This window comes from Schistocerca cancellata, chromosome 2 (genome assembly GCF_023864275.1).
Source record: "Schistocerca cancellata isolate TAMUIC-IGC-003103 chromosome 2, iqSchCanc2.1, whole genome shotgun sequence".
NCBI lineage: Eukaryota > Metazoa > Arthropoda > Insecta > Orthoptera > Acrididae > Schistocerca > Schistocerca cancellata.
In genome coordinates, this window is record NC_064627.1 from 1,019,231,916 (window position 1) to 1,019,252,767 (window position 20,852).

Sequence of the window (20,852 nt, forward strand, 5' to 3'; positions counted from 1 at the left end):
TAAGCCATGGATGGAAAATGCTTACTCGAATTCTTTACAGAAGAATGGAAAAACTGGTAGAAGCAGACTTCGGGAAAGATTAGTTTGGATTCCGGAGAAATTTAGGAACACACTAGGCAGTACTGGCCCTATGACTTCTGTTAGAAGATAGGTTAAGGAAAGTCAAAACCTTCGTTAATAACAATTGGAGACTTAGAGAATGCTTTTTGACAATGTCGACAGGAATACTCTCTTAGAAACTGTGAAGGTATCAGGTGTAATACACAGGGAACAAATGGCTATTTACAATTTGTACAGAAACCAGACGGCAGTTATAGGAGTCGTGGGGCATGGAAGGAAAGCAGTGATTGAGATGGGAGTGAGGCCCGGTTATAGCCTATCCCCAATGTTACACAGTCTTCACAATGAGCAACCGTAAAGGAAACCAAAGAAAAAATTTCGAATAGGAATTAAAGTTCAAGGAGAAGAAATAAAAACTTTGAGGCTTACCGATGACACTGTAATTCTGTCAGAGATGGCAAAGGTCTTCCAAGAGCAGTTGAGCGGAATGGACAGTGTCTTGAAAGGAGGATAAAAGATGAACATCAACAGAAGCAAAACATGGACAATGGAATGTAGTCGAATCAAATCAGTTGATGGTGCGGGAATTAGATTAAGAAACGATACTTTTAAAGTAGTACAGAAGTTTTGTTGTTTGGGGAGCAAAATAAGTGATGATGGCCGAAGTAGAGAGCATATAACACGTAGACTGGGAATGGTAGAAAAAAGCGTTTCTGAATAAGAGGGATTAGTTAACATCGAAAATAGATGTAACTGTTAGGAAGTCTTTTCTGAAAGTATTTGTATGGAGTGTGCCCGAGTATGAAGTAAAACATCGATGACAAACAGTTTAAACAAATGTCGCGCTACAGTACAAAATTGAAGATTGGATGGGTAGATCATGTAACTCATGAGGAGGTACTGAATAGAATTGGGGAGAAAAGAAATTTGTGACATAACTTGACTAAAAGAAGGGATCCACAAAGTAGACTTTGGACTGACGAACACAATAATAACAAGATTTTGAGACTGAGCCACATTGGGAATTTACTTCTGAATGCAACACTAAGTTCCTCAATAGAAATCCAAGACAGTTTTACCCTTCTTTAAGTGTCCATCCTCTTTTCAATTGTCCTAACTTTAAAGAATCATTCAACTGATTCTGCATCGAATGGTTCAAATGGCTCTGAGCACTATGGGAGTTAACTTCTGAGGTCATCAGTCCCCTAGAACTTAGAACTACTTAAACCTAACTAACCTAAGGACATCACTCACATCCATGACCGAGGCAGGATTCGAACCTGCGACCGGCCGGCCGATTCTGCATCCAAGCACCATTCTCTACTATTATGCTGTCGTAAATCTGATTGTATTTGACTTTCGTCTTGCCACGTATATCTTTCGAGGCTACTAGCATCCATTTTCAGTTCGCATGCTCTATCCTTTGCTAAAGTTGTTCTGCATCAGAAGCAAACAAAAAAGTGCCATCTGCAAATAGAAAGTGTTTCAGAGGATATCCACACTCGTATTCTTTCTTCATCACAGTCAAATGATTTTAAAACCTCTTCCGAGGCGGCTGAAAATACTTTCGTGAAATGGAGTACCGTTGGCTAATTCCTACCCACAGTGCATAAATAGGGTGAAAGATCCATTATTGTACGACTTCAAAATTTCAGAATAATCACTGGAGGCAATGATATCCATTAAATATCTGGGAATACGTATACAGATTGATTTTAAGTGCAACGATCAAATACAACTACTCGCAGGTAATGGAGATGCCAGTCTGAGATTCATCGGAGGAATTCCTTAGGAAGTGTAGTCCACCCACAAAAGAAATAGCTTACAAAACCCTCATATGACCAATACTTCAATATTGCTCAACTGCCTGGATCAGTACCGGGTAGAACTGATAGAGAAGATCCAAAGAATAGTAGCGCCTTTTTGTCACAGGTTTGTTTAGTAAGCGCGAATGCGTCACAGAGTGTTGAATCAACTTCTGTGGCAGACACTGAAAGAGCGGCGTTCTTCATCACGATGTGTTAAAATTGTGAGAGCGTATGTTCCTAGAAGAGTCAACCAATTTACTGCTGCATCCTAAATGTATCGCGTGAGGGAGTATGGAGGTAAAATGAAAGAGATTCTTCTCAATTGAAGACAAAATATGAAAACGAGTTCGTGATAAAGAAATCCTAGTTGACATGGAGGCTTTCCAACAATCGTTCTTCCCGCAGACCATTCTCGGAGGAGCAGGAAAGGGGGGAGGAGTATGTGAATGTGAAATAGAAAGTAGCCTCCGCCACCCGCCATAAGGTGCTTTGCGGTGTGTAGATTTAGATGTAGACTCAGTACCTTCGTTCTCTGTGAGTTATGGGCAACAGTTCAGCAGTTATGAATCAGCACGACAGGCCACAATTTCGGTGTCTAGGGGACTCCAAGCCAATGACCGTCTCTCACACATTGTGAGGGGCAAGTTTATGAAGTCAGTCGGTGACTCGTCCTGATATTAACTAGGAAGTGTCTATCCGAAATATCGGAAGATGAAGTACCATTATTGAACATAATACTGATGGTACACATTCTGATGGATGAAATGTTCAGGAGCGGAGCGTAGAATGGTGGAAGAACGCACAAGTTCACTGGACGCTGTATTGTAAATCACAGAAACAGCTTTATCGTGAATGTAGCTTGCAACACGGATCACATTCAGGCACATTGTACGCGAAAGTGGAAGAGGGATAGAGAGCCTCTTGTGTGCTTGGAAGGACGAGACTGGAAGAACGGCTATCTTGAAAGAGGAGGTCGTAAACCAGAAACCGGTGACGTCTGAGAAACACAACAGGCTGACACGGAAGCGGCCGAATTCTCGACGTTCCTGCTTCCTGCGCCGACAGCCGGCGTCAGGGCAGGCTCGCTCGCTTTCGGAGATCCACTGGGAGAGCCGTCGCTGTTTTCTCTCTCCATAATACGACTCAAACAAAGAGTACGGTGAAAAATTCGTTGACTACATTCTCGCCTTCAGTACCTAGCCGACGGATCAATATACTTCGTAATTATAACTGTAATTCTGATGTAAGCGATAATACCGCGTGCTTTTAATTAAACTCACGGTGAAATGACGCGGTTGTAGACACCTTGCCGGTCTCCTACAGATGTGATTTTATGTATACAGACTGAAGCGACGAGTTAAAATTTGTACTGAGGACGGTAATCGAACCCGAGTCTCTTGTTTACTAGGCATGTTCGTTGGCCAAGTCATGTTGGCACAGCGTGCTCGTCTGTAAACGGGAATGTAAAAAAGACTGGAGAGGCAGTGAGACTTTGGATCAAGCAGGGAGGCGTGCCAGTGTAATTCGTGCAGTTATGTGAACAGTTGTGCCGAAGTCACTCAGTGGCTAACGCACCTGCCTAATAAGTAGGAGCCCTGGGTTCGATTCCCGCCTTCTGCAAATTTTCACTCGCCACTTCAGTCTGCATACGTAAAATCGTATCTGTGTGAGAGCACCAAGTCTCTGAAATTATGTCGTTTCATTTGTATAACTGCCTGCACTTGCGTATCAGGCTCGATCCCTCATTTACGTTGGATGGTGAGGTGCTATTCCAGAGCCGGCCGGAGTGGCCGAGCGGTTCTAGGCGCTACAGTCTGGAACCGCGCTACCCCTACGGTCGCAGGTTCGAATCCTTCCTGGGGCATGGATGTGTGTGATGTCCTTAGGTTTGTTAGGTTTAAGTAGTTCTACGTTCTAGGGGACTGATGACCTCAGAAGTTAAGTCCCATCGTGCTCAGAGCCATTTTTTGCTATTCCAGGAAATGGAAAGCTCGGCTTTTATGCTCAAATGTAAAGGGCATCTGGAGGGAGTAGGAAGACGTGCCAGGGTAACCCGTGCAGTTGTGTGAACCACTGTGACAAAGTGACTTAGTGGCTAACGCTCCTGCGTGGTAAGCAAGGGATCTAGGTTCGACTGCCGACTTTGCTACAAATTTTCACTCTCTGCTTCAATCTATATACATAAAACTGACGCTGTTCCGAGTGCTGCGTTATTGGCCGTGCACATCGCAGGACCCTGAAGCATTGTAGATATGTTCGTTAAACGGTGCTCTAGCGAAGCATGCTGTAAACAGTAATAGTTCCACTTTCTGCCTCAGTGCGAAAATATGACGCTATAAGCTGTCTTAATGAAAAGGCCTCCCGTTTTGTCATCAGAATGATGTTTATCGCTTGGATGATTTTTTTGTGAAGTGGCTGATGCTGTGAGGGGGCAAGAAGGTTGAGGTTTTCTGTAAGAAACGGAATGGCTATTGAGAAGAAAGACCGTGCATTGCTGTTGAAACTAGTTTATCGGAACAGCGGCAATAGCAGTGTAACATTGCGGGAATATCGCCGACAGAAGCAGATGAGGAGAGGTCTCACCTCGATAGGTGGATAGAGAAATTTAAAGACACGTGTGAATTAGATGGTGAAGCAGCGAGAGAGAGGCGACCCATTCCCATGGCAGCTGGTTATGGAGTTTCTGTAGCTGTAGTCGAGCGTGCAGCATGTACCTCAAATTCTGCAGCCAGTGCTCGAGCTGCGTCACGGAAATTCTCTCTCCTCTCAACAGTTCAAAAGATTTCGCAGCGCCTGGTGCCGCTACAGTGTATAGAATATGCACCAAATGAAAGCCGAAGATAAGCTACGACGCTGTGAGTTTGCCCTTCGTTTTTCGGCACTCGTGTAAATAGATGCTATGGGGCCGGGTAATACTCTTTGGACGGACGAGGCACATTTCACCTCGCACGGCGCCGCAAATGCAAAGAACTATGGCATATGCTGTTCTTCTCCGCCAGATGTTGTGCAGGAGCATCCACTGCTTTCGGATTTTGTGACTCTGTGGTGTGGTTTTACAAGCTCCTCCATTCTCGGTCCGTTTTTCTTTGAGGACATTACATCTTGCGGGTCTGTTAGGCATACAGTCATATCTGAATGTTGTAAGTAGTTCGTTGTGCAACATATGATTTCACCTTTGCATGAACGCAACTGTGTCGACACCAATATTTTCATGTAATATTGGGTGGCATCGTGTATTGCCTGCCTGCTGAAAGACCTGTTTCTAGAAACCTTCGGTAACGACCACATCATCTCTAGGCAGTTTCTAGGCGTGTGGCCTTCCAAATACACCGACCTAATCCCCGTGACTATTGGTTATGGGGATATTTTAATGATTGTGTCCATCAGGGGTGTATCTGGAGTTTTATTGATCTGAAGGATAACATACAATGACACCTCTGATTACACAGGATATACTGCGAGCAGATGTCGACCATGCTGTGTTACGGATGCAGCATGCTGCTGAGTCGGGAGACCAGTATGAACACGTATTGTAACTTGTGACCATATCCTAATAAACGTGCCACAACCACCATTATCATGTACTTCATCGTTCCTTCCAGTTTCTTGCACCACACCACATTCTGACTCCTTACTGCGCCATACTTTTATGTGTTGGCAGAAAGTGGAACAATGTTCTTTTTTTTTCCAGGGTAGTCCGAGAGTGCACAGATTTTGCATCACCCCGGTTCCCAGAACTCCTGACTGTGGATATTGTATCGCAGACACAGTCCCTTTGACGGTTCAGAGACGTCACTACACCAGCCTAAAGATGTAAACAACCGTGCATGAGCAGCGCCTATTAGGCGGAGGGGGTCCGACAGCCAATCAGTTACAGTCATTCCACCAGGAAGTAAGTACACGGCTCGTGTTATCTCTGTAGTTCAGTCATGCCTAGACGGTCAATACCGCGGTTCGATCGCGTCCGCATTTTTACTTTGTGCCAGGGAGGGCTCTCAATTATGGAAGTGTCCCGGCGTCTCGGAGTAAAACATTGCGATGTTTTTCGAACATGGAGGCGATACAGAGAGACACGAACTGTCGATGACATACCTCGCTCATGCCACCCAAGGGCTGCTACTGCAGTGGATGACCGTTACCTACAGATTATGGCTAGGAGGAAACCTGACAGCAACGCCACCATGTAGAATAATGCGTTTCGTGTAGCCACAGGACGTCGTGTTACGACTCAAACTGTGCGCAAAAGATTGCATGATGCGCAACTTCACACCCAACGTCCATGGCGACGTCCATCTTTGCAACCACGACACCACGCAGCGCGGTACAGATGGGCCCAACAACATGCCAAATGGACCACTCAGGACTGGCATCACGTTCTGTTCACCGATGAGTGTCGCATATACCTTCAACCAGACAATCGTCGGGGACGTGTTTGGAGGCAACCCGGTCATGTTGAACGCCTTAGACACATCGTCCAGCGAGTGCAGCAAGGTGGAGGTTCCCTGCTGTTTTGGGGTGGCATTATGTGCGGCCGACGTACGCCGTTGGTGGTTATGAAAGGCGCCGTAAGGGCTGTACGATACGTGAATGCCATCCTCCGACCGATAGTGCAACCATATCGACAGCATCTTGCGAGGCATTCGACTTCATGGACGACAATTCGCGCCTTCATTGTGCTCATCTCGTGAATCACTTTCTTCGGGATGCATGTTATCCAGACATGAACCCTATCGAACATGCCTGGGATGGGTTGAAAAGGGCTGTTTATGAACGACGTGACCCACCAACCACTCTTTGGGACCTACGCCGAATTACTGTTGAGGGCCGGCTGGAGTGGCCGAGCAGTTCTAGGCACTTCAGTCTGGAACCGCGCGACCGCTAAGGTCGCAGGTTCGAATCCTGCCTCGGGCATGGATGTGTGTGATGTCCTTAGGTTAGATGTTAAGTCCCATAGTGCCCAGAGCAATTTGAAACATTTTTTGATGTTGAGGAGTGGGCAATCTGGACCAACAGTGCCTTGATCAACTTGTGGATAATATGCCACGACGAATAAAGGCATGCATCAATGCAAGAGGAAATGCTATTGGTATTAGTGTACCGGTGTGTACAGCAGTCTGGACCATCACTTCTGAAGGTCTCGCTGTATAGTGGTACAACATGCAATGAGTGGTTTTTATGAGCAATAAAAGTGCGGAAATGATGTTTATGTTGAACTCTATTCCAATTGTCTGTACACACTCGGGAATTCTCGGAACCAGGATGATGCAAAACATATTGATGTGTGTACCTACGATGTTTCAGAGTCCTGCAACGTATACAGCGTGCAATGCAGCACTCGGAACACCGTCATTTAATTATAATCATCCGGAAGACTACAAGAAATGAAATGCCAGTTGCATCTTGTACGGATTGTTGACTGCTGCTGTAAGAGTCGAAGAATATGAAACGTCGTTGGCAACTGGGAAGGCAACTTTTTTGGTGAAGGTTCTGACGGAACATTGCTTGCACTAAACAACACTATGATACGTAGCTTGCTGCAAATACAAAACTCAGTGTTCCCGTAACGATATATGTTCAGTGAATTTCTTAAATATTTTTGCCATACCTTGCATTTCGGTATTTAAATTTGGACATGAAATTATAACATATAAAACAGAAACTTTTGTTAGAGTTTTAATTGCAATGTAAATGATTATAAAAATTAAACTATAGTGCATACAAGTTATACGAAGTTTTGAACATGGCTGCTAGGTTCAGTGACCGTTACAACCTGTGGCTGTATAGGTATGAGCAGCCCTTAGAGGCTCGCCTTCACACATTCCTTTTAAATATTTTGTGACTAAAGCCCTTCTGGCCTGCTATTTATTTTATACGTGACATGTAAGTATTGTCTCTGTCTTACATTGTTAGTCAGCACTTACACTTTTTTATATAAAAATTTTTTTCTTCCCACAAATTTGTAATTATGTTATAGAGCACTTTAAATGTGAAGATTTTAATGAAGGCAATCTTTGAGCTTAAAATGGAGTTGGCCATAGTAACAAAAGTGTTTTGGAAAAATACAGATTTGTTTAAATCGAATATAAATGTCTCTGAAAACTCTTTTGGAAGTAGTTGTCTAAAGTGTACGTTGATATGTGGATCGATAGTATTAGTGTATCTTTCCTTAACTGGCGAGAACGTGTTTAGTTTCCGCCTCCCAGGCGGCAGCAGGCGCTACGCTGACTTAAGCGGATCGTCCGATTTCGCCGAATGTGCTGGAGTGAGTTGCGACATTGTCTCCGTTGATGGGCTATGATGATGATGTTCGATTTGTGGGGCGCTCAACTGGGCCGTCATCAACGCCTGTACAAATCCCCAAGTTTTACACAGTCCAATCTAGCCACTGTCACAAATAATGATGAGTAAATGATGAGGACAACACAAACACCCAGTCCCCGGGAAGAGAAAAATCCCCAACCCGGCTGGGAATCGAACCCGAGACCCCGTGATCCAGAGTTAGCAACGCTGGTGATGTGCTAGGTTGACATTATCACATTACTTTATGGTGTAGCCGAATGAGAAAGTCCATGTTGGCTGCCTTTGTGCTTCCGCTGCGTTTCCTGCAGTCAAAGCCTGGCTGTTAACTTGGTGGAGCACCTTGAGGGGAAACTTAGCCTGAGCAGATAAAGTCTGGCATACGATATCGAAGGCTACGAATCCTTTACTCCAGGACGATCACAGAGGAAAGTTATTCGGTGAGAACTTAATGTTGAACCTGTTGCTGTCTTCGCTTCGGATCTCACCCGAAAACTGCCAGTAAAAGTTTACCATTCTTGCTCGCCATGATAATTTCTTACCTGTTCGTTTATGAAAATGTTATGTGAATTATAACATTTTATCGATATTTCCTCTACACGAACTATCTTCTTCTGGGCTGGTTGATACCGTTTAAGTAGCGTTTTTTATGTTTTTAACGTGTTATCTCATCTGGGAATTTTTAATAACCATTATCTTTTCTTTTCTTAAGTTACTGTTATAACTCAGGAAGTGCTAAAGTAGAATTACTTTAGTGGCACTTAAAGACATCTACCTCTCATTCATATTCTGCTGTAAGCTTTTAAATGTTTTCGGAGTGTATCGTCATTTTAAGTTTTATGTTGTTTACCTAGTGTATTAGGCATTTCCCATGTATACGCAGCCAAATGTTACTAGTTATTTAAATCGGTGTTTTAACGATTTAAATGATCTTTAGTTGTGTTTCTATCTCTGCTATAGTTCTGCATCATTTTTATCTTGACTAACGTAAACATCCAAAGATTCAGTTGTCTTGTTAATAAGCAACGTACTGTCATGTTGCCTGGTTCAGCAGTTATGACAACGGCCATGAAACTAGATATTTCAGAGGTCCGTCTGTTTTACTCAATTATTAACTGATTTACGTCTTTTCAATTGTGCTCCAGTAAGATCTATTTAATTAATTCAACCAGCCATTCAAAGGCCTTCATTGCTTATTAATTTCGCAAATATGTCATCGGTCGAATCATGTATTACTGTCACCATCGTTACTCTGAATGTAAGCTACCGTCAGTCATGAATGTCGCTCTCCCGCTAAAGTATACATTATTTGTTACACGTAAGTACTTATGTTATCACACGTTATACGAGGTGCATTCAAGTTCTAAGGCCTCCGATGTTTTTTCTAATTAACTACTCACCCGAAATCGATGAAACTGGCGTTACTTCTCGACGTAATCGACCTGCAGACGTACACATTTTTCACAACGCTGACGCTATGAATCCATGGCAGCGGCGAAGGCTTCTTTAGGAGTCTGTTTTGACCACTGGAAAATCACTGAGGCAATAGCAGCACGGCTGGTGAATGTGCGGCCACGGAGAGTGTCTTTCATTGTTGGAAAAAGCCAAAAGTCACTACGAGCCAGGTCAGGTGAGTAGGGAGCATGAGGAATCACTTCAAAGTTGTTATCACGAAGAAACTGTTGCGTAACGTTAGCTCGATGTGCGGGTGCGTCGTCTTGGTGAAACAGCACACGTGCAGCCCTTCCCGGACGTTTTTGTTGCAGTGCAGGAAGGAATTTGTTCTTCAAAACATTTTCGTAGGATGCACCTGTTACCGTAGTGCCCTTTGGAACGTAATGGGTAAGGATTACGCCCTCGCTGTCCCAGAACATGGACACCATCATTTTTTCAGCACTGGCGGTTACCCGAAATTTTTTTGGTGGCGGTGAATCTGTGTGCTTCCATTGAGCTGACTGGCGCTTTGTTTCTGGATTGAAAAATGACATCCACGTCTCATCCATTGTCACAACCGACGAAAAGAAAGTCCCATTCATGCTGTCGTTGCGCGTCAACATTGCTTGGCAACATGCCACACGGGCAGCCATGTGGTCGTCCGTCAGCATTCGTGGCACCCACCTGGATGACACTTGTCGCATTTTCAGGTCGTCATGCAGGATTGTGTGCACAGAACCCACAGAAATGCCAACTCTGGAGGCGATCTGTTCAACAGTCATTCGGCGAACCCCCAAAACAATTCTCTCCACTTTCTCGATCATGTCGTCAGACCGGCTTGTTCGAGCCCGAGGTTGTTTCGGTTTGTTGTCACACGATGTTCTGCCTTCATTAAACTGTCACACCCACAAACGCACTTTCGACACATCCATAACTCCATCACCACATGTCTCCTTGGACTGTCGATGAATTTCAATTGGTTTCACACCACGCAAATTCAGAAAACGAATGATTGCACGCTGTTCAAGTAAGGAAAACGTCGCCATTTAAGTATTTAAAACAGTTCTCCATCTGCCGTGCGATGCTGCCATCTCTGGGACGTATTGACACTGAACGCAGCCTCATTTTAAAACAATGCGCATGTTTCTATCTCTTTCCTGTCCGGAGAAAAAAAAAATCGGAGGCCTTAGAACTTGAATGCACCTCGTATTTTTAATGGTGTACCGTCTGGCATAGTGTATTTCTAATTTTTTTTACGTCCAAAATCTCGCCGCAAGAGGTAGCCGCGCGGTCTTAGGCGTCTTGTCACGTTGGAGGTTCGAGTCCTCCCTGGGGCATGTGTGTGTGTGTGTCGTCCTTAGCGTAAGTTAGTTTAAGTTAGATTAAGTAGAGTGTAGGTTTAGGGACCGATGACCTCAGCAGTTTGGTCCCATAAGGCCTTACAAAATATTTCCAAATTTTTTTCCAAAATCTCATAAAGACTTCCTTTCCCCCCTCTCCCGGATTTCACAGCACTCTGCAGTCGCATTTGCTGCCTTGCAAACTGTTAGGTCTAGATCTGTTTTAACAATTTCGAACTTTTAATATACGGTTATAATAGCAAACAGTACGTCTCTGACTTATGTATCGCTCTACGGACACACTGATTCAAAGTGCTGTACCTCTGCTGTAACTGTTTCCCGTATGGACTAAAGTGACAGGTAAATGGAAATGAGCGTTTGGCGTCATTGGCCGGGAGGCCCCTTACGGGACAGGTCTGGCCGCCTTGGTGCAGGTCTTATTACATTCGACGCCACAGTGGGCGACCTGCGCGCCGGATGGGGATGAAATGATGATGAAGACTCCCTGAGCGGAGAAAATCCCCGACCCAGCCGGGAATCGAACCCGGGCCTCTTAGGACGGCAGTCCATCACGCTGACCATACAGCTATAGGGGCGGACAAAAGTGACACCTGATATTCGACAACGTAAGCGAGAACGTGTAACGTGGCATTAGTTATAAACATATTACTGCACATAAGCAAGCGTTCTAGTTTTCGTTCCGACGCTTACACGTAATGCCCTCACTTTCAGATCGGCTATATCGCCATTTATTACAGGATAATTGTACAACACATCGACACACACAAGTACAATTTTAGGCTGCGTGTTCTAAAGTATTATTTTCATATTCCAGTAATCCATACTTATATGAACACGTGGTGCTTGTCCTTAATGACATGTCAGCTGCACCGGGGCTTTAGCGAAATCAATGTCGACGATTGAAAATGTGTGCCGGACTGGGATTCGATCCCAGGTTCTCCTGCTTCCTGGGTAGTTGCGTTATCCACTGCACCACCGAGACACGGTGGCTATCGCAACTTCGAAGACTATCTCGGTACCCCACCCGGCCGACCCACATTCCTACCCATATGGATGCATGGTTTCTGTTCTTTCGTGAAGTCACGACGCAGCTGAAATCAATAGTTGCTTCCCTTTCCTTACCTTCTCCCTCCTCCACCTTCAATTTACATAAAACTTATGCTTGTTGTATCTCTGCTCTGTTTCTTTGTAGACAGCGCTTGAAAATATCCTTTAAGGCCGAAATTCAACAGTAGTGCAAGGCATAATAAACTGAATTGTTGTGAAAAACAGCTGAGGTGGAAAACATCAAAACGTCCTTTCGCCAATATTGTCTAACTGCTGATTTGAGTACAGGCTGAGATTTATTTTCTAGGAAAGCATTGTTTAAACGAATTCTATGTCGAGAAGCTTTGTTCTTTTGCAGAATGCCAAGCTGATTCTGGTTAGTAAAACTGTCTGTGCCAATATATGGTTAGTAATTGTGCTTATTCATGATCTGGCACCATACAACTCTAAGCTACCTGCCTGCTCACTAACAATATGAGATCGAAACTTGGGGCATGTGGAAGGGAGACGGTGAAAGGGGGGGGGGGGGGGGAGAGGGGTAGGAGATGTAATTGGAGTTGTAGCTACAGTAGCAAGGTTCAAGAGCATCCTCGTAGCAGTACCTATATAGAAATGAAGATCCTTCCATAGCACAGACTAGAATACAGAGATGTGTTGAACCGGTCTTTAGACGGAAGACAGTCGCTACAGCAATAAATTTGTACGTAATCTAATGTTTCTTAACTTACGACCATCTTGAACGATGAGTCAGATGTAGTGTGTGCACTGGATTCAAGACCGTTCTTCTGCCACGTCAGTCACCATGAGAATGTGTCATAATGGAGATTCTCACTCTAGTTTAGGCAAGAGGGAAACTGAATTACCATTTCAGTACCTACAGGAAATACAACATAGAAAGACGTAAACGATTTTGTGTGTTTCGCCGATGGATGTACACTCCTGGAAATGGAAAAAAGAACACATTGACACCGGTGTGTCAGACCCACCATACTTGCTCCTGACACTGCGAGAGGGCTGTACAAGCAATGATCACACGCACGGCACAGCGGACACACCAGGAACCGCGGTGTTGGCCGTCGAATGGCGCTAGCTGCGCAGCATTTGTGCACCGCCGCCGTCAGTGTCAGCCAGTTTGCCGTGGCATACGGAGCTCCATCGCAGTCTTTAACACTGGTAGCATGCCGCGACAGCGTGGACGTGAACCGTATGTGCAGTTGACGGACTTTGAGCGAGGGCGTATAGTGGGCATGCGGGAGGCCGGGTGGACGTACCGCCGAATTGCTCAACACGTGGGGCGTGAGGTCTCCACAGTACATCGATGTTGTCGCCAGTGGTCGGCGGAAGGTGCACGTGTCCGTCGACCTGGGACCGGACCGCAGCGACGCACGGATGCACGCCAAGACCGTAGGATCCTACGCAGTGCCGTAGGGGACCGCACCGCCACTTCCCAGCAAATTAGGGTCACTGTTGCTCCTGGGGTATCGGCGAGGACCATTCGCAACCGTCTCCATGAAGCTGGGCTACGGTCCTGCACACCGTTAGGCCGTCTTCCGCTCACGCCCCAACATCGTGCAGCCCGCCTCCAGTGGCGTCGCGACAGGCGTGAATGGAAGGACGAATGGAGACGTGTCGTCTTCAGCGATGAGAGTCGCTTCTGCCTTGGTGCCAATGATGGTCGTATGCGTGTTAGGCGCCGTGCAGGTGAGCGCCACAATCAGGACTGCATACGACCGAGGCACACAGGGCCAACACCCGGCATCATGGTGTGGGGAGCGATCTCCTACACTGGCCGTACACCACTGGTGATCGTCGAGGGGACACTGAATAGTGCACGGTACATCCAAACCGTCATCGAACCCATCGTTCTACCATTCCTAGACCGGCAAGGGAACTTGCTGTTCCAACAGGACAATGCACGTCCGCATGTATCCCGTGCCACCCAACGTGCTCTAGAAGGTGTAAGTCAACTACCCTGGCCAGCAAGATCTCCGGATCTGTCCCCCATTGAGCATGTTTGGGACTGGATGAAGCGTCGTCTCACGCGGTCTGCACGTCCAGCACGAACGCTGGTCCAACTGAGGCGCCAGGTGGAAATGGCATGGCAAGCCGTTCCACAGGACTACATCCAGCATCTCTACGATCGTCTCCATGGGAGAATAGCAGCCTGCATTGCTGCGAAAGGTGGATATACACTGTACTAGTGCCGACATTGTGAATGCTCTGTTGCCTGTGTCTATGTGCCTGTGGTTCTGTCAGTGTGATCATGTGATGTATCTGACCCCAGGAATGTGTCAATAAAGTTTCCCCTTCCTGGGACAATGAATTCACGGTGTTCTTATTTCAATTTCCAGGAGTGTATTTTTCTGCCCATTCTGCTTAAGATGTTTATATGATTGAAAGTATATCTGGCTACAGAAGCAAAATAATTTCTAGACTATAAAGTGTCCGTAACATCAACGCATCGACGAAATACAAAGGCATAGAACAGAATGTCTCGGTAGTAATGGCCTATTAACGCACGTTTTCGAAGGCATTTTTTTCTGTTCTTCAGCGCGAAGTATATCTAGTGAAGGCTCTTCACTTTTTTCGCAACTACTACATCCTGCATGAATTTGAAGCTGATTACTAAGTCGGTTTTTCTCTACAATTTCTACCCTCCAAAGTAACTCCTCATTTATGCCTGAATATCTGTCCTATCAGTCTGTTGCTGCCAATAGACGTATCATAAAACTTTTTTCTGCCCATTGCGATCCAGTGCTTTTCCATAACATTAACGGAATTTTCCGTCGCTGCTTGGCATAACATGATAATAATATTAAAAAGGAAAAACACATCCCAATGTCCTGCAAAGTTAGACTGAGATGACGAAACTGGTGGGATACTACAGAATATCTTGGCCGGCCTCCTTTTGCCCGGCGTGGTGCAGAAACTCGACGTGGCATGGACGCAACACCTCGGAAGTCCCCTGCAGAAATACTGAGCGATGTTGCCTCTATAGCCGTTCACAATAGCGAAAGTGTTTCCGTTAAGGGATTTTGTGTATGAAGTGACCTCAAGGTTATGTTCCACATATCTTCCATTAGATTCATACCGGGTGATGTGGGTGGCCAAATCATTCGCTCGAAATGTCCAGAATCTTCTTCAGATCAGTCGTGAACAATTTTGGTCCGGTGGCGTGGCGTTTTGTCATCCATGAGAATTCCATCTTTTTTTGGAGCCTGAAGTCCATGAATATCTGTAAATAGTCTCCAAATAGCCGAAGATAACCATTTCCAGTCAGTGACCCAGTCCATTCCATGTCAATACAGCCCACACCACTACGGAGCCATCACCAACTTGCACAGTGCCTTGTTGACAATCTGCGTCAGTGGCTTCGTGGGGTCTGCATCACACTAGAACGCTACTGTCAGGTGTTACCAGCGGAAGTCGGGACTCAGGCCATGATTTTCCCATAGACCAGCGTCCAACTGACTTGCTCACGAGCCCAGGAGAGGTGCTCCAGGCGATGTGCTGTTAACAACAACTCGCGTTGACTGCCTAGTGGCCGAGCGGTTCTAGGCGCTACAGTCTGGAACCGCGTGACCGCTACGGTCGCAGGTCCGAATCCTGCCTCGGGCATGGCTGTGTGTGATGTCCTTAGGTTAGTTAGGTTTAAGTAGTTCTAAGTTCTAGGGGACTGATGACCTTAGCAGCTAAGTCCCATAGTGCTCAGAGTCATTTTGAACTGTCTAATGCCCTAGCGCTTTAGCGCCGATTTCGCAGCACTGTCCTAATAGATACATTCGTGTACGTCTCACATTGATTTCGGCAGTTACTTCACGCACTGCTGCTTGTCTGTTAACACCGACAACTCTACGCAAAAGCCTCTGATCTCGGTCGTTAAGTGAAGTCCGTCGGACACTGCGTTGTCTATGGTGAGAGGTAAAGTGCCTAGCTCCAACTACCATTCCAGCTTCAAAGTCTGTTACTTCTCAACGTGCGGCCTTAATCACGTCGGAAACCCTTTCACAGGAATCACCAGAGCACAAATGACAGCTCCGTTAACGCACTGCTGTGTTATACCTTGTGTACGCGATACCACCACCATCTGTATATGTGCTTCATGCTGTCCCATGACTTTTGTCACCTCCGTGTGTAGTACTTGTGTACACTGGCCAACTGCAGTACTGGGTAGTTATAAATCCTGGTGCAAAATTCCATACATTGGCAACATTTCAAACAATCTTGTGCAAAAGTTAATGTATCGCAACTGCATTTTATGATACCAATAACATATCAAAATTTTTATTCAATGACAAAAACAAACTGCATCCCTTGGCACTGAATATTGTGTATAGAATCACTTCCAAGCTGTGTGAGAAGTGTACCTTGGCCATTCTGGCAGAGCTGTGGCTCTAAGCACTATGGGACTCAACTGCTGAGGTTATTAGTCTCCTAGAACTTAGAACTAGTTAAACCTAACTAACCTAAGGACATCACAAACATTCATGCCCGAGGCAGGATTCGAACCTGCGACCGTAGCGGTCTTGCGGTTCCAGACTGCAGCGCCTTTAACCGCACGGCCACTTCGGCCGGCAATGGCAGAGCTGTGGCTATAAGGCTACTTGAACATGAGAGAATCTAGAGATTACGGAAGAAAGATTCAACCTTGGCTGATCATCTTTTAGAAGAAAACTATTCATTTGATGTAGCATATGAAAAGCGGAAAGACGAATCTACTGGAAAGCAAAAAACACATGGCACAGATTGTCAGCCTAGCATGAAGTGATCAGGCTCCATTTCCATTTTCCCGTTTGTTGAATTAAGTTTTCATTACCATTACTAGACTCAGACTGTACATTCATGGTATCTCTCGTCACCTGTTAAACGTATCTTAATATAAAAACTTTGTTTAACCCGATTTTTAGTTAATGTAAGTATTTCTATGTGACCGAGAAACAAGTAATGTTTTCCTGTGTAAACACAATGTTATCTTTGTATCTTCTGTAAAAATAGTGTCCGTGTAAGTCGTACATCATGTTTATCTCTGTTTACGACATTCATTTGTCACCTGAAGGTGGCCTGAGAAGCCTAAAGCCGTTTCGTGAGTAAATAAATATAGTTTTGCAGAACATAAGGAAGTGTTTCTTTTTTTTTTCTTTAATACCAGTACCTTTTCGTTAGCTGAACAATGTAAACATCTAGTCTTCTGTGTTCTTTTGCAATACCTCATTTCTGAGGATTCTCTTCTTATCTGTAGCACTCATTGACCACTTTTCATTTTGATTTAGCACTATATTCCTCACAAGCATTTTCAGTAAAGACCGTTTTATAAACCTTTGATTTATATTCAGTCTTTTTCAGAAAAGAATACTTGTTATTGCGAGTCACCATTTAATATCCTAGTTACTTTTTCCTTCGTCAGTTATTTTAATACCCAAATAACTAAATTTAATTCGACTACACTCCATTACTGCCGTCTTACTTTTATTGGTGCTTTATGTTACAGCCTCTTTTCGTGATACTGTCCACTCCATGAACTATTGCTTCAAATCCTTTGGCGTCTCTGTAAGAACTGCAGTGCCATCGGCAAACCTCGAAGTTTTTATTTCTTCTCCCTATTCTTTACTCCTGTTTCTGAATTTCCACTGTGTTTCCGGTAGATATTTTGCAGCAAATAACTGAACAATAAATTCTGCAATTTTTTGACTGTAACATTCGACTACGGCAGCACATATTTGAGTTTTATGACCCTCATGCTGGTATTACCCTGCAGAAAAATTCATTTAAAAACGAGAGGATCACATGTTTTCAGAATAACCACGTAGCTTGCTGCTTCTCACTGTTCAGTCAACAAGAATACTCTTTATTTGGCACAGCTCCATAGACATCTGTTGTGAAAAAGGATGAACACATGCAGAAATGCAAACCCATCCAGTCGGAAGGGACTACTGTATCCGCTCTCCGCAGGAGGGATTCCATTTCGCGATGGCAATACGTGCGCTTGGCGGGAGGAATTCCATCTGACGGCACGGACAGCTCCCGGTTAACGCGGAAACTTGGAACTGCTGGCTGGCTGGCATTCACTGAGACGGAGTCAGTCCACTTCGCTTAACGCATCTGTGAGCCCGGTTCGCCCGTCGACCGACGTAGCGGAATACATAAACTGTGTAGAGCTCTAAGAGTCCGGCCGAACTGAGCAGAAACTCAGCTGTAGGAAATGGTGGTCTGGTTGACTGAACACCAAGTTCATAACGGCGTTGAATGTCTTACTGCTCACAACACGCAAACAATTCCAATTAATGGCCTGCGCTGTAGAATATCTAAGAATTGGACCGTCATAATGATATTGTCAGAATGGGCCAAAAGTAAAGGCATGTAGTAGTAAGGATAAATCCAGAGCTGGTTCAACAGCTTCAGAAAAAGGCATGCAGTATGTGAAGCATTTCATTACAAATGGGTGTATTGTACCGATCCCAGAGTGTGATTAAGGCGCATTGGAGCGAACAGTGCAACATATTAGTAGTTAAAGGGCAGTAAGTGAGTTTCAAGTTTAAAGCTCTGCTAGAACTGTGATGTTAAAAATATCTCTACATATTTGTTTGCTGTAATTTTAAACTAGTTTATTAATATTTTTATATATTTATATCAGTTTTCTGTGTTACATGTTCCTGTACATTCGACATACGCTAAACAAAGAAAGGAGAGTATTCACTTTAACTCGGAAATATTGAGTAGCGATGGTGGCTTTGGTAACAGGAAAAGCTTAGTACTTCAATGAAAGTCATGCTGTAAATACCGTCTGCTGTTACGAAGAATCGCTCTATTTTGCTACAGTTTCAATCATAAGCGGTCATACACATGCGCAAAGGCACGGCTATCTGTAAACAATCATGATGACGGAAAAGACCACTTCAAAACCGGTCATTTCGTCTAAACTTTGACCTGTGAGCTCATAGTATCCTGCATCCCAATTTTTAATGGCCTGCAACTTTCCTCTTTAAATGGAATTGTCCGCAGCTCGTGGTCGTGCGGTAGCGCTCTCGCTTCCCACGCCCGGGTTCCCGGGTTCGATTCCCGGCGGGGTCAGGGATTTTCTCCGCCTCGTGATGACTGGGTGTTATGTGCTGTCCTTTGGTTATTTAGGTTTAAGTAGTTCTAGGGGACTGATGACCATAGATGTTAAGTCCCATGGTGCTCAGAGCCATTTGGCCCATAAGTGGCCAATAACTCAGTCTTACTTCTTTTAAATTATATGTTCCAGTGACGAGGAACTTTTTTATAGCACTATGGAATAATGAAAGTGGGATTTAATATAAACAAAGAAAACTTGAAACCATTACCCATCCAGCAAACTCTAACTACGTTATAGGTGTAATAAATCGAAATGAGTTCGTTTGGTAGCTAAACGTCCTCATATTCGTCACCGCAAACACGGTACTATTACGTTGCAGAAGACGATATACGAGGGCAGTTCAATAAGTAATGCAACACATTTTTTTTCTCGGCCAATTTTGGTTGAAAAAACCGGAAATTTCTTGTGGAATATTTTCAAACATTCCCGCTTCGTCTCGTATAGTTTCATTGACTTCCGACAGGTGGCAGCACTGTACGGAGCTGTTAAAATGGCGTCTGTAACGGATGTGCGTTGCAAACAACGGGCAGTGATCGAGTTTCTTTTGGCAGAAAACCAGGGCATCTCAGATATTCATAGGCGCTTGCAGAATGTCTACGGTGATCTGACAGTGGACAAAAGCACGGTGAGTCGTTGGGCAAAGCGTGTGTCATCATCGCCGCAAGGTCAAGCAAGACGGTCTGATCTCCCGCGTGCGGGCCGGCCGTGCACAGCTGTGACTCCTGCAATGGCGGAGCGTGCGAACACACTCGTTCGAGATGATCGACGGATCACCATCAAACAACTCAGTGCTCAACTTGACATCTCTGTTGGTAGTGCTGTCACAATTGTTCACAAAAATCTGAACGAACTTCTCCTTCTTCATGACAACGCAAGACCTCACACAAGTCTTCGCACCCGAGAGGAGCTCACAAAACTTCAGTGGACTGTTCTTCCTCATGCACCCTACAGCCCCGATCTCGCACCGTCGGATTTCCATATGTTTGGCCCAATGAAGGACGCAATCCGTGGGAGGCACTACGCTGATGATGAAGAAGTACGACCTTGGCTCCGACATCGACCAGTGGAATGGTACCGTGCAGGCATACAGGCCCTCATTTCAAGGTGGCGTAAGGCCGTAGCATTGAATGGAGATTACGTTGAAAAATAGTGTTGTGTAGCTAAAAGATTGGGGAATAACCTGGTGTATTTCAATGCTGAATAAAACAACCCCTGTTTCAGAAAAAAAATGTGTTGCATTACTTACTGAACTGCCCTCGTATATTCGTGAAAACTATCTATATCAATAAATGGCTAAAACTGTGCACAGTCCTAGTTGTAGGTTGCCTATCTGACGGCTTCTAGGGCCAAAAAAATTGACTTTCAATATTTCGGAAATTTTATATTCTGTATCGACACAGGATAACTCATGGCGCGCAAACTAGACACATCATTTAAAACTATTTTGAAACTTTCTCTTTGAAACCTCCACAAAGAAAGGAAAAAAGATTATTTTAACTTCATATTCGCTGTTCATGCAGTGAATCTTTAGCATCAGATATGCCGTTTTAATTTATTAATTCTTTATTAATGACTCGATTCGAAACACATTTTACAGACGGTAGACTACCTACATATATCAGTGAATGTTACTGCAAAATTACACTCCTGTACGACGCACAATTCAGGAGATATGACGTCCTAAACACTGCGATACGTAAAAAACTAGTGTTTCTTAAAATGGAGCGCAAA

The 20,852-nt window shown here is 44.7% G+C and overlaps 1 protein-coding gene across 1 annotated transcript in view; it reads right to left on the bottom strand.

The window, feature by feature from the left end:
* LOC126160650 (extracellular serine/threonine protein CG31145-like) overlaps window positions 1–20,852 on the bottom strand; it is an 891,510-nt gene that overhangs the window by 175,646 nt on the left and 695,012 nt on the right. The window lies entirely within an intron of this gene.